This window comes from Leopardus geoffroyi, chromosome B2 (genome assembly GCF_018350155.1).
Source record: "Leopardus geoffroyi isolate Oge1 chromosome B2, O.geoffroyi_Oge1_pat1.0, whole genome shotgun sequence".
Lineage (NCBI taxonomy): Eukaryota > Metazoa > Chordata > Mammalia > Carnivora > Felidae > Leopardus > Leopardus geoffroyi.
The window spans coordinates 86976677-86990183 of NC_059332.1; the positions used below are offsets into that span (position 1 = coordinate 86976677).

Genomic DNA, 13507 nt, shown 5'->3' on the forward strand with positions numbered 1-13507 from the left:
ATAAAGTGAAGAAATGGCCTCAAGTAGAAATTCTAGGAGCAAATGTCCCTTAGTCCATCTGGTCCACGGAGAATTCCTGTTCTGGATTACGATATTCAAATACAGTTTTAGATACAACTCTCGAAATCTCTATCCACTTTTCATTTTTGAATTGAAGATTTCAAAAGACCAGATGAGTCTATGTTTAAGTGAAGTCATATAGCCAGGACTGTGACATAACAATTGTTGCCAGCTCATAGGGCAACAGGCAGAAAGAAGCAGGGAGTGGTAAGTCCTCAGTGCACGTGCAGGAAGCAGGTAGCTACCTGGAGTTATTCTATTCAAATCCAAGGCTCAAAGTTCCCAAGTTTCCCAAGAAGGCAGTGATAGAAGCCACAACCCAGGGTTTATCTCTCAAGCTACCAAAAATTCTTCAGGTAAGAACATGGGGCTTCATCTCTTTCCAGATAGTTCGACAGAAAAGCTCTGTAGTGCAGCCATCTCTAACCTAAGAGACAGGTTCAGAGAGTCACCAAAAAGCAAGAAAACAAAACAAAATCAAACAAACAAACAAAACAAATTAATCAAGGAAAAGGAAACTACATCATCCTTTTAGAGATTTTTAAAAATTTAAATATGCCCTTAATTTAGCCTAGGCAGTGGAAATTTCTTGAGTGTGTATGTGAGTTGTCTGTGTATACACATTGTACTTTAAACTTCTGGAGCTTATCCAGATATTTCAAATACTAATTTTGGCAGAATTTCCCTTTAAGGATATCCTGCAGAGAATTTGTTACTCCCAATTTTAAGTAAAAATTGACAAGGAGTGCTTTTTCAGCCCAGTAGGAGTCAGCTACATACACATCACAAGACTTGGAGGAAACCCACTCACCCTCCTATTTTCTTCTACAAAGTTGAAAAAGCTGCAATTGGGGGAACCCTCAGATAGCTCTGGTGGTTCATTCTGTTCCTCTTGGAGTTGACATTTGGATGTGTTGGAGGAAAAAAAATCATCATATATTCTTTCCTACTCTTTAAATCACAGGAAGAAGCAACTTAAGAAAAAGTAAGTTCTGTTTTCTTTTCCACGTTTCCTTTGTGGTTTTTATGTGGTATTTCGGCGTTCATTTTTTTTTTTGAGTATAAGCGATTCTTATAAAATTTCTAGTAACCTCTTATGAGAACACTTTTACTTGGCAAGTAAGTGTATATCTTGAAGTTTCTTAGAAACTTTATAAAGCTATTTGAGCCAACAGTTATCAAATGTTATAAGCTGAGCTTTTCAGATTTCTCACTTCAATAATATGTGTGCGGGGGCCACATAGTGGACAGATAACTCTTCAGAGTTGCCTCCTGAATTGTGAAAATGGCTTTTATACACGTTATAGCTTCATTGCCATAAAACAGAACAACAACAACAAAAAAAAAGGTGGCAGGATTCTGGGGATTTATTTGGCTTCGTTTATTTGAATGACTAACTTTATCACTGCGGTTATTTTATGGCTGGGTTTATGTATCCGGAGCACAATTTGAAGTCATTTACAGATTTGAAGTGAGTTAGTGAGATTCCTGCTATTTTCAAGAAAAATCTGCCTGCTTGTTCCAGAAGCAGGCTTAGAGACCATTTCTTTAATTTTTTAAAAATTTTTTAACATTTATTCATTTTTGAGAGACAGAGTACAAGCCGGAGAGGGGCAGAGAGAGAGGGAGTCAGAGAGTCTGAAGCAGGTTCCAGGCTCTGAGCTGCCAGCACAGGGCCCGATGTGGGGCTCGAACCCATGAACCACAAGATCATGACCTGAGCCGAAGTCGGATGCTTAACTGACTGAGCCACCCAGTCGCCCCAAGATCATTCCTAGTGTTAGGTTTTCTGAGATTGAATTGAAATGTCTGTATGTCTGGCCCACACAAATATATAATCTATTACAGGAATCTTAAGCATTGCTTCTTGAAACAAACAGCGTTTCTTAAGCAAAAGCATACATTCCATATGTGTTTACACTTTCTCCTTCACTAGTTTAGTCAGACCCTCTGTGGTATCTGTCAGCCATTTGAAAACTAAGCTGTTAGTTTGAGTTTCAAACATGTGGAAACTGAAAAGAATCATGAATAAAACGTGTAATCCTTATAAATAAAATGTAAGAAAATCCTCACGTCATTTTAGCTGTCATTTCACATTCACAATATCATCATGTATAAATTCTAGCATTTTCATCAGCAAAGCCTATAGATTAATATTTAATGCAAATATTGCAAGCATGTATCATACAAGATATTTCTTAACATATTTGTTATGATACATGCCTGAAGCCATAATCCAAATTGTTTGATGGGGAAGGTAAACTCTGATGTCTGTTTTCTACACTTCCTTGATTTCCACATGTTACCATTAGTTGCCAATTCTAAGCAAGAGCAGCAGACTTGTGTTTTAATGTCATATCACCTCACTGACAAGTTTACCTCTGAATTTTTTTATACTTGCCAACAACATTTTGAATAAAGGTAGATTCATTTGGGTTCCTTAGGCAAGCCTAGTAACTTTCAACTATAATATTGAAAATAAATGTTCATCTAGAACATGTTGGAAAAGCTTTGATTTGTTTTTTTATGTTTTCAATCTAGGAAACATGATTTCTTTAGAATTGAAAACCAAATACTTGGGTTCACATGGGAAATTCTGAGTCAGATGACAGTTAAACAAACTTGTATTTCCATGTTCTTGTAATTGTCTTTTTTCCTCTCTGATTGTCATCATTAGTATTGGTTACTTTTTGGTACCCTGGAAATGATCAGCTTGAGCATTTATCTATCTCCACAGACTACAGATGCCCTTAAGACTCTGATAGAATCAATGGACCCTCTTCTCACACACACACACACACACACACACACACACAAAAGCCCATTGCAAATAGATTTTTCAATTACATATCTGGGGTTGATAGACACCTGAAATCTGCCCTTGAGTATTCTCTGGGGTCCTGATTATGAGCCACTGGTTTCTGTGAAACCAGAGACCTCAGCTTCAGACATATTTTGGTACCAGTGGGTTCACCAAATCTTTAAAGGGTTTTGGACAGAAGTATGCCTAAACTGTCTCTTTAAACTGTCCTCACCTGAAGACAGGTAAGGCTAAGGCAAGGATTTTGGTTTAAGGGTTAATTTTTTTTTTTTTTTTTTAGAGAGAGAGCAAGAGCACACACAGGTTGGGGAGGAACAGAGGGGGAAAGAGTGAAAGAGAGAGGGAGGGAGAATCCCAAGCAGGCTCCACACTCAGCACAGAGCCCAATACAGGTCTTGATTGTACCACCCTGGGATCATAACCTGAGCAGAAATCAAGAATCAGATGCTCAACTTGACTGAGCCACCCAGGGGCCCCAAGTTTAAAGTTTAAATTTTAAAGCAGGTGCTTAGTTAATTCATGGCCATACTTGTCCTGAGCAGTGTGTAATGGAAATAAAAGTGGAGTTTTCAAGGAGCAGAACAGTTCCTTTTGTGGAGAGCAAGACTTAGGATGGAATGCTGGTAGGATTAACCCACTAAAGACCCCAGAATGTGGAACAGATGACTCTTCCACTCCAGCAGAAGAGTCTTCTCATCTCTCTGACCATCCTCCCATATCTCCATACCTACCTACTGGTACACTGGAACATAAAAGGAAGAGCTATACAAGTGTCCATTACCCTTTCAAGCATCACAGTCTTTAATCTTCCCTTCCTTACGGGCTCCTTTTATCGGCACTCAAACATGCTCAAATTTCCCATCTTAAAACATTTCTCCTTCATTACTGAGCTCCTCCAATTCCCCTCTTCCTCAGCTTCATAGATCAATCTCTTGAAAAGTTGTCTACACTCTATTAATCTCCGCTTCCCGAGCCCCACTTCTCAGTCTATTGTAATCTGGCTTTAGTCCTCACCAGTTTTTCCCAGCTCTCATGGAGGTTGCCAATCACTAGTGTATTGCTAAATCCAGCAGACATTTCTCGTTATCTATTCAGTGTCTAGAATCAATTTTACCCTATTCTCCATTTCCCCCACTTTGGGACACGCTTTACCCAGGGCTTCCATGATATCAAACTCTTACTTCTCTCCCACGAAGACCACTCTTTTTGGTCTGCTTTGCAGATTTCTCTTCTTCTCCCCTGTATCCTGGACTCCTTTTCTCTTTCTGGGAAATCTCACTGCCTCAGTTACCATCTGTTCTGTATCTGTAGCTGAAGTATCTTTTCTGAGCCATAGACCTGTATGTTTAATTGTCTGCTGAATGCAAAACTGCTTGGAGTAGGCTTGGACCCCAATGAATTAAATGGTAGAGGAGGAAGGGATATCAGGGACAAACCAGGACTTGCACAAAGACCCCTTCCAACATACCCAAGTAATTTATATGGTTTCCCTGCCATTTATACGTGGTTTCCAGGGCTTTCTTTGGCCCTGGCTAAACAGCTATACTTGGCTGCCCCAAAGTCTTCCCAAATCTCACCATTTAATCTAAAAGCAAATTATCGTTTCCTACTCCCTACCCAATTTCCCTCAGGTATACTCTTACATAGTAAATGACACCATGCTGAAACCAGTTGCTCAAGCCATAAACTTGGGGGAACTAACTCCTCCCCTCCCTCAATTCAAATACCCAAAGAATCTCTAAGTTCTGGCAAGGCTGTCCTGAGCATTCGCCTACACCTCTCCTTTGTTACTGCCACCACCCAATTTCAGGCTGCCATCTTCTTGTACTTGGTGAACAGTAGCCCTTTCACTGGTCTCTCTGCCTCCAGGATTGCCCTCTGCTACTGAAGGCTCCATATTGAAGCCAGAGCGATTGACCTAAAACAATTGGTGTAAATACACATTTGACTTTGCCAACCTTTACTTCAAACTTTTCCCTGACTCTCCACTGGCCTTAAGGTAATGTCCAGATTCCTTCTCAAAGTTAAAGAGAAACAATAATAGATTATAAGGGATTACAACAGATCTCTTCAAACTTTGAAGTGCTCAGGTAGGACCTGGTCTTTGTTAAAATGCAGATTCTGGTTCTGTAGGTCTGGGTTGTTTTTACATTTCTAACAAGCTTCCAGGTGAAGCTGATAATACTAGTCCAAGGACCATGCTTCTCATGCTAGATTGGCTGGAACTCAAGTTCCAGTTGTGTTGCTCCCTAGGTCTGGAAACTTGAAGTTGTCACTCAACTTCTGTGTGTCTCCTTTTCCTTGTATATAAAATGGAGATCATGATGGTGTGCCTTTTTCTTGGGTTTTTTATGAGAAATAAACATGTGATATTAAAATTACTTACAACAGTGCCTCGCCCAGAGTAAGTGTTAAATGGCCTTATTATTATCACCAGTCAATACTTTGAATAACTTAGCCTCTACATTCTTCTACTGTGGCACTGGTGGGCACACATGCACACACAGGCACACACACTACTGCTCAGACATGCCGAATGACCTTCAGCACATTAAGAACAGAGCAAATGCCTGCTTTCTGCCAAACTTCCAAAGGCGCTTCTTGGCAGAGCCTCTGCCTACAAAGTTAACTCAGTCACCCTCATATTTTGTATCTCAGCTCAGGTGTGCATCCTCTGGGAAGTATTTACAGAACACCTTCCACCCAAGTCCACATTTCATACCACTTTGAGTATTCTCATATTACCAATGTGCCTTCTGGTCTCACATAATAATCTCATTTATTTATCTGTCTCACCTATAAGACTATCTGCCCCTTTAGAGTGAAGGACTGTGGCAATACTAAATTTCTAATACCTCAAACACTCTTTCGCAGGTTGCAGGTGATCAGCAAAGAGTGAATGCATTTTATAGACACATTTCCAAAGACCTGTAAAATGAGAAATGGAGACAGGGAACAGAAAGCTTTAAGAGCTGGTTTGAGTAAAAGGAAATATTAGATGTAATCCTCCAAATGCTGCTTCTGAGTTGGACTGTTAACACACTAGAAAGGGACAAAGATCTTCAAATTCATTAAATAAATAAACAAGGCTAAAAAGTCAATGCAATGGTGATAGTGTGACACAGAGAAGAGAATCAAGGCTTTGAAGTCTGGTCCATGTTGAGTCTTCTGCAACCTCAGGCAAATTAGTTTGTCTCCCTGTCTTAAAGATGGAATAAAAACACCCGTTTTGTAGAATTTTTTATTAGCGTAATAGTAACATTTTTATTTTTATTTCTTTTGTTTCAAATTTTTATTTAAACTCTAGTTGGTTAACATACACTACACTATTGGTTTCAGGAGTAGAATTTAGTGATTCATCACTTACCTATAACACGCAGTGCTCATCATAGCAAGTGCCGTCCTTAATACCCATCACTCATCTAGCCTATCACCCACCCACCTCCCTCCATCAACCCTCAGTTTGTTCTCTATTGCTGAGTCTCTTATGGTTATTTTTATTTCTTCACAAATTCTTCTGTTATAATACTGTTGCTACTAACATAGATTTGAGATATTCTTTTGTTTGTTCATTTTGCCAGAGCAGTAACCACCAAATGGATTCTGAGTTTTATTTTTCAGTAGATCATTTTGATACATCAGATTCTCCCCTCACATTATTTAAGAATACACCTTTTTGTTTTATTCACAATTTAATCACAATTACAGCACTGAAGACGGTGGGGAATGGGCTTCTGGGCTCCTTGTATCCCAGCTTGATTTTATTCTCTTCAATGATTCCTCACAACTCTTCATAAGACAATTTAATTAATGTGGTCATGTTACCCCTAATATGTTTTAAAAGAGTATTAAGAGTTGTCCTGATCAAGACATCAAACTATGTATTTTTTTCAGAGCCAGAAAGTCATACAAGGCAATTTATTCATTTATATATTCATTCAAATGTTCACCAAGTAGATCAAGCCAGTATAGTAGCTACAGAAAAAAATGGTCAAATTGTTTAATTTTCTTTACACCATGAATCTATGCATTATGTTGATGACCATTTCATGAGTCTCCTATGAACAAGGAATAATCTATCATAAATTTTGACCAAATGCCTCTCAGTATAGAACTAACAATGCTTCGGTTTTGTGGAAAATTGTTTCTTAACACAAAGATCAACATTTCTTTAGCAGATTCATGGGTATAAATTTGCATGCAGGAAAGAAAAGAAAAAGCATCTGATACCAAGCTGTCATGCTACCTAAATGAAGTAAAATTTAATTTTTCAAAATGATTTCTGGTCCTATAATCACATTCAGTCTATCAACTCATTCTCTTGAACATATTTATAGTTATACTACCACAGAAGATTCTAATCTTTGAGAGTTTAACTGTACTCTAATTTAGTTCAGTATTTTGTTTTTCCTTATTGTCAAAGAGATACATTGTATAATTTATGAAGTCCTGAATAGTAAACATGTTTTTAAAAATCCATAACTTCAATCAAGAGGTCTATCATTTGAGCATATTTTCTTCTAAACTTGATTTCTACTCTTTAATAGTATTTATGTAGTTGAGATCACACTGATTTTTCACTTCAGACTCCTTTTTTCCCTTAAAGCAATATCAGAACCATTTTGCCATACCCTTACATTCCAAACACCACATTAATGATTTCTAGCATTATTTTACAAGTCATTTAGTCAATAATTTTATATTCTTTTAAGCAGTGTGTAGAGGTCCCTTTCAAATCCTAAACTTAAGCATAATTAAACAAACACTCAACATAATATAACTAAAAACCACAAAATATACTCTGAAACTTTAGATCAGGGATCAGTAAACGTTTTTTGTAAAGGGCCAGATAGTAAATATTTTAGGCCTGGAAACTACTCAACTCTGCCATGATAGTTCAAAGGCAGCCACAAGGGCACCTAGCTGGCTCAGGCAGTGGAGCATGTGATTCTTGATCTCAGGGTTGTGAGTTTGAGTCTCATGTTGGATGTAGCGATTACTTAAAAATAAATTGTTTAAAAAAAAAAAGCAGCCACAGACCATACGTAAATTAAAGAGTATGGCCATGTTCCAATAAAACTTTATTTAAGGACACTGAAATTTTAATTTTATATCATTTCACATGTTGAAATATTGTATTCTTCATTTGTGTGTGTGTGTGTGTGTGTGTGTGTGTGTGTGTGTGTGTTTTGATCATTTAAAAATGTAAAACCTATGTTTAGGTCTCAGGCCATTCAAACACAGGCTGTGGCTAGGTTTTGGCCCTTGGGCTAGAGTTGGCAACCTCTAATCTAAAGCCTGGTTCCAAGAATCCTGGTTTCCTTAGTTTTGAGAAGCATCTGTGAACACATGCATATGTATATATTCTTAAGTGATAGTTTTCATTAGATGCTAAATAAATTCTTAAACTAAAATGTTTAAAAATCACTGTTTCAGATAATATACATGAGAGTACTTTGTAAACCATAAATCATTATTAAAACACATATTGGTACTTTACTTTTGATGTTAGTTAAACCGCAAATGATTTGAAAAAAATTAATAGAAATGAACGTATGCCATTATGAAAATTGCATCTGGGAAACTAATATTTGAAATCCAAAAACCTTACACGCTATAACCTAAAGAGAAAACAGTTAAGTCAAATTCCAAAATTCTTTAAGAATTAAAGGCTATTGTGATCAAGATAATTAGAATATTTATTGTTTTGCTTGTTTTCTAAGAGCTTGCAAATAATGCTATTCACTCCTTCATTTTGTTTTTAAGTGTTGAACTACAAAGCTAGCATAATCAGAGAATCCTAATTTAACATCCTGGTTAATAAAAGCTGGTATAGGGGCGCCTGGGTGGCGCAGTCGGTTAAGCGTCCGACTTCAGCCAGGTCACGATCTCGCGGTCCGTGAGTTCGAGCCCCGCGTCGGGCTCTGGGCTGATGGCTCGGAGCCTGGAGCCTGTTTCCGATTCTGTGTCTCCCTCTCTCTCTGCCCCTCCCCCGTTCATGCTCTGTCTCTCTCTGTCCCAAAAATAAATAAACGTTGAAAAAAAAAAAGTTTAAAAAAAAAAAAAAAAGCTGGTATGTATATTACTCACTCACCTCCTCTTTCCCCACATATCCATACACATAATACAACAAACAATACTTAAGAATAAACCACCTTTATTGTAACATATGTATGGATTAGAAAGTTTCACTTAATCACGTATCTCTGCTTTTAGAGTTTTAAGAATTGCAAAGTAGACGCAGGTGTCATATGTGAATCAACTTATTTTCAATTTATTATTACTGAAACGGAATTGGAAAACAAGGTTTTCCAAAAGACTGCCCCTTCCAGCCTGAATTGAGTTCACTCCCAGAAGAGAGAGATTGTGGGCCCTTCAGGTGACAGTGCTCCTTCCTGGGGCCAGGTGACTGCAGCGAATTCCCTGGAGGGAGAGGAGCAGAGTTGCAGCCTGTGAGCACGCAATTTCCACCTGAGTGTTGAGGGAGAATGGGTTACACTAGAGAGGACCCTTTTGCCCAGTTATTTATCGGTTAAGTCATTCCACAAGTATAAGAGAATCGAAGAGCCAAGGGAGGAACGTTTTATCCCCAATAATTTCAAAAGAGAAATGACAAGTATAGAAACTTGGGGAAATGAGAGCTTCTCTTATATGATTTTTAATTCAAGAAACCATTCCTGGTTTCTTATAAATTTAAGTCATCGATGTAAATTGCAGAAATGTCAATTAAGATTTTTAGTTAACAGCGTATGTCAGCGTATGTCACACGTATGACCTGCTTTTATAGTGTGGCCTTCCATTGACCAAGAAGCAAACAGTAGGCTAAATATATTTGCAGCAACGTATAGCTGGGTTTTTAAAGCTCTGACATGTAAAAATATTTAGTTTCATAAGTGACGTTTCTTTTGCTCAACTATGGATGAAATGCTGCCTTCCAGGTCTGGTCCTTCGAGCAGCTCTTAATGTGCTCACTGGGCTTGTCGTCCACATCCCTTGGCATGCTAGGTCACCACCTCCACAACCATGTAGACTCCCCACTGCTTAGGAACTTTCCCCTGCTTTTCCTACAGACTAGCTTTATTCAAACTTTAGGACACTGCTCTAGAAGAAGCTTCACTTGAAGCTTTCTAGAAATTTCCTGAAATCTCCAGAGGGCCCCACGCATTTATCCCAAGTATTTCCGCATGTCCTCTCTCCTTTCTGCCCTCATTTCTTCCATCCACAATGTTTACTGAGTACTCAACATATGCTGGTGATACTGCTAGACATCAGAAGTCTGGTGGGAATGTAGCGTCTGTCCCACCACAAGCTTACTGTTGAGCAGTAAACATGACTAACTAGAGCCAAGATGAACTGTGTGTGGGGAAGTACCGAGGGCTGTGCATGAGAACTTAGAGCCAAAGTCCTCATCTGGTGGAAGAGTCATGGAGTAAAGAATTATCTGTGAGTCTCTCTCCCAGCATGGAAGCTTTTCAAAGGAGAAACCTGGTTTTACCTTCACTGCCAAGCACTGTGGATGGCCCGGAGTTGGCACTCCAGAGCTCTTTGTGAAAAGCATAGAACTAAAAGTACACTGTTGGATAATGTTGGGTTGAAAGAGCCAGATCATGAAAGGTCTGAAATGCTATGCTAAAGAGCTTGGCTTATGAAGGTCGCAGGAAGTGTGATTCAAACACAAGTCATCTAAAGACTCTGGGTTGGCTTCTATTTATAAAACGGGAGAAGAGTGGCTGTTTGGCTCTAAACCTTTAAGATTCTGTGGCCAAACATCTGACTTCTTTCTTCCTGCATTCGTTTAACACATATTTGTGCAAAGTTCTGCTTTAGGTGCCAGGGACACAGCCCTGAGCAAGGCAAGGAGAGATCTCTGCTCCTGTGTGTGTGACACATCCGCATGACTTAAAAATTCACACACTGAGTGATGCTTCGGGTGAAAATGAAAACAACACTAACTCGTAACCAGTATTTGTCAGCTAATACTGTGAACATTTGGTTTCCAAGGGAATGAACACAGATTTTGCCGTTTACTCTCAAAATTAGCATGAACAACCTGAGATCAACACATTGTGTTTCCAAAGGTGTAAACCACAACTGATGAGTGAGGCTGTGAGCACTTTGACTACAAGCATTTGCCTTCAACAGATGCTGAGAACCAACCTTGTCTACAACTCAAAGACCAAGAATAGATAAAAATTAAGTTAAAGCTGGTTTTCAATATCACCATGCAGCTGTTCAAATGGTCAGCTCCTCCATCACCAACAAATTTTAAACTGTCAAAGGAATTATTGAATTTATTGATTAATGCTATCACCAAAGCACAGGATACAGTCCTGCCTGGTATCTTTGTAAATCACATTCGGGTAGGAAGATTATTTTCCTTCAGGCAGAAATGCTGGAAAAACTAGTTAACATCAACTTCCAGCACTCTCCACACATCCCCAGCCCCAACACCCCCCACCCCCACCCCACACACACACACCACAGCACACATATTCACATACATACAAACATACAAACCACATATACACACACATGCATTACTACCTCATATTTTTGGTGAGGATTCAGAAAATCAAGCCAAATGTGGTTTGGGTTTTTCTTCCCAACCAGTAACAACTATAATAAACGAAAACCAATAGAAATTGAATTGGCCTTGAATGTTGGAGGGGACATGTACTTGCTGTTGAAGATAATTGGTTTGTTTTGTATAGCTAGTGGTGGCTTGGCTTGAGCTCCAGAATGAACCTCTCTATGCATGTGAGGTTGTTACCTGGTCAGTAATTCAAACCTGGAGAGCCAGATACAAATACGTTTTTTTTCTCTTTTGGAAAAAAATCACAGCAGTAACCAAAGCTGTCACTCCATACAAGCTTTTTGCCCATCTATATATGAAAACAATGACAAATGGCTTCCATAAGGAGTTGGAGATCTGGACTCTGGTGGAAACCTTTGCACTAACCACTTTTTCAGCTTTAAAAAACAAACAATTTGCCTTCCTGGCCTTCAGTTTTTCTCATTTGTTAGATGAGAGGCACAAACTAGAGAATTTCAAAAATCCCTCCCTGCTCCTAGATTTAGGGGTTCCGTAAAAATGGAATTGGATCAGAAGCATGCTTTTATAGGGAAGGAAAAACATCAAAATGACTGCAGCACTAAGAGGCTTTATCTCTAAATATCTTACGATACCCAGAGGGGTTCCTCTTCCTGAGTTTCCGAAATTTCTCTTCTGGGCTCCCTCTCCTCCCTCCTTCCTCCTTCTCCTTATTTCTCTTCCTCCTCACCCTCCTATACCTAATGGTAGACATTTTTTTTAAACTATTGAAGAAAACTATTACAGAGAAGACAGGTTGTGCAGGTAATTTGTTGGAAAATGGAAGTTAATTCTTTCTTTCTCTTTGAGAAAACAAGGTCACACAGAGCAGATCTGAGAAACAAATTGTGAAAAATTACCAAAATGGTGGTAAATGTAAGATTCTTTAAGTGGGTCACTAACTTGGCATCCAGTTTTGGACAATCTTAAAGAAAATTGTTCATGTTTATTTAACAACCTAGTCATTCATTACAAAGTAGTAATCTAGTCTAAGAAGAAGCTTGTTAAAATTCATGCAAATGACAGATGTGGTAATAAAGCAAAGTAATGAGTGATATTTTAAAATTTCATGTTGATTAGCAATTTGGGTATTTTCTATTAAGTGCTTACACAGTTTTATTTGGAAGATATATTACATTTTTCCTAATCTTTCTGGAAAGTAACTATGAATACTATCTTCAGAATTTAGTTTTCATATCTGTAAAATGAGTTGAAACTGATCTATCTCATCTAGTTCTTACATTTTATGATCAGGAACAAGAGAGTCAAGTGAAATAAACTTAATCTTTTGATTTGTGTTAAGATTTTATTTAAGATAGTCCATGCATGCATTTGGAACAAAATTCAAAAGTACAAAAGGCTACCCAGTGAAAAGTAAATCCCTCTACCTTCCCTGTCTATTCCATCACATTGTATCTTGTGGTTTCCTCAAGGGTTACTCTAAGTATTTTTAAGTGAAATGTCAGTTGATGAGATGCCAAGATTGGTTTTGATCAATATCAAGTATTACAACACTATTAGCATAACAAGTTGTAAATATTCTTAAAATTTTGTCATTTTCCATCTATAATTACTCTAATTCCTACATACTTTCCTTCTCAGCAATGTTTATACTTGCATAACTCATAATTTTTAAGGTATTTTGATACATATTATCTCATTTGCTCTAAAGCACCACTTATGGATACGATTTACAATTTTCTACCTTGCAAGGAAGAATATAAATGCCATTTTTTTAAACCACATAAATATTTAGGTGTTGACAAAATGCCAAATATGATACTGATAACTGAGTGGTTTTATAAATAATGCTACTGTTACCTGTCCCAAAAAATCAACTGAAAGTTAAGAATTTGGTGATAGATTATAAATGTCATGTATATGACAAGGGGTACATATGCCTTATGACCAGCCCTTAGTAGCAGGCTGCTGGGCTTCAACAAGTGCCTGGCATTGCATCCTCCCCATGTCTGTGAAGGGCCAGGAAGAGCTCCCCCCATCAAAGGTCCATCCCTTCCCTCCCCAGCCTTCAACAG

The 13507-nt window shown here is 38.2% G+C and overlaps 1 protein-coding gene across 4 annotated transcripts in view; it reads left to right on the forward strand.

The window, feature by feature from the left end:
* The first annotated feature begins 244 nt into the window (after positions 1–244).
* FHL5 (four and a half LIM domains 5) overlaps positions 245–13507 on the forward strand; it is a 42217-nt gene continuing 28954 nt past the window's right edge. Inside the window, exons 1-2 of one of the 4 annotated variants that reach the window (XM_045499069.1) lie at positions 245–416; positions 818–1045. The gene's annotated coding sequence lies outside the window, so the exon portion shown is untranslated. The remainder of the gene's footprint in view (positions 417–817; positions 1046–13507) is intronic. The other 3 variants (XM_045499070.1, XM_045499071.1, XM_045499068.1) reach the window with 3 other exon arrangements.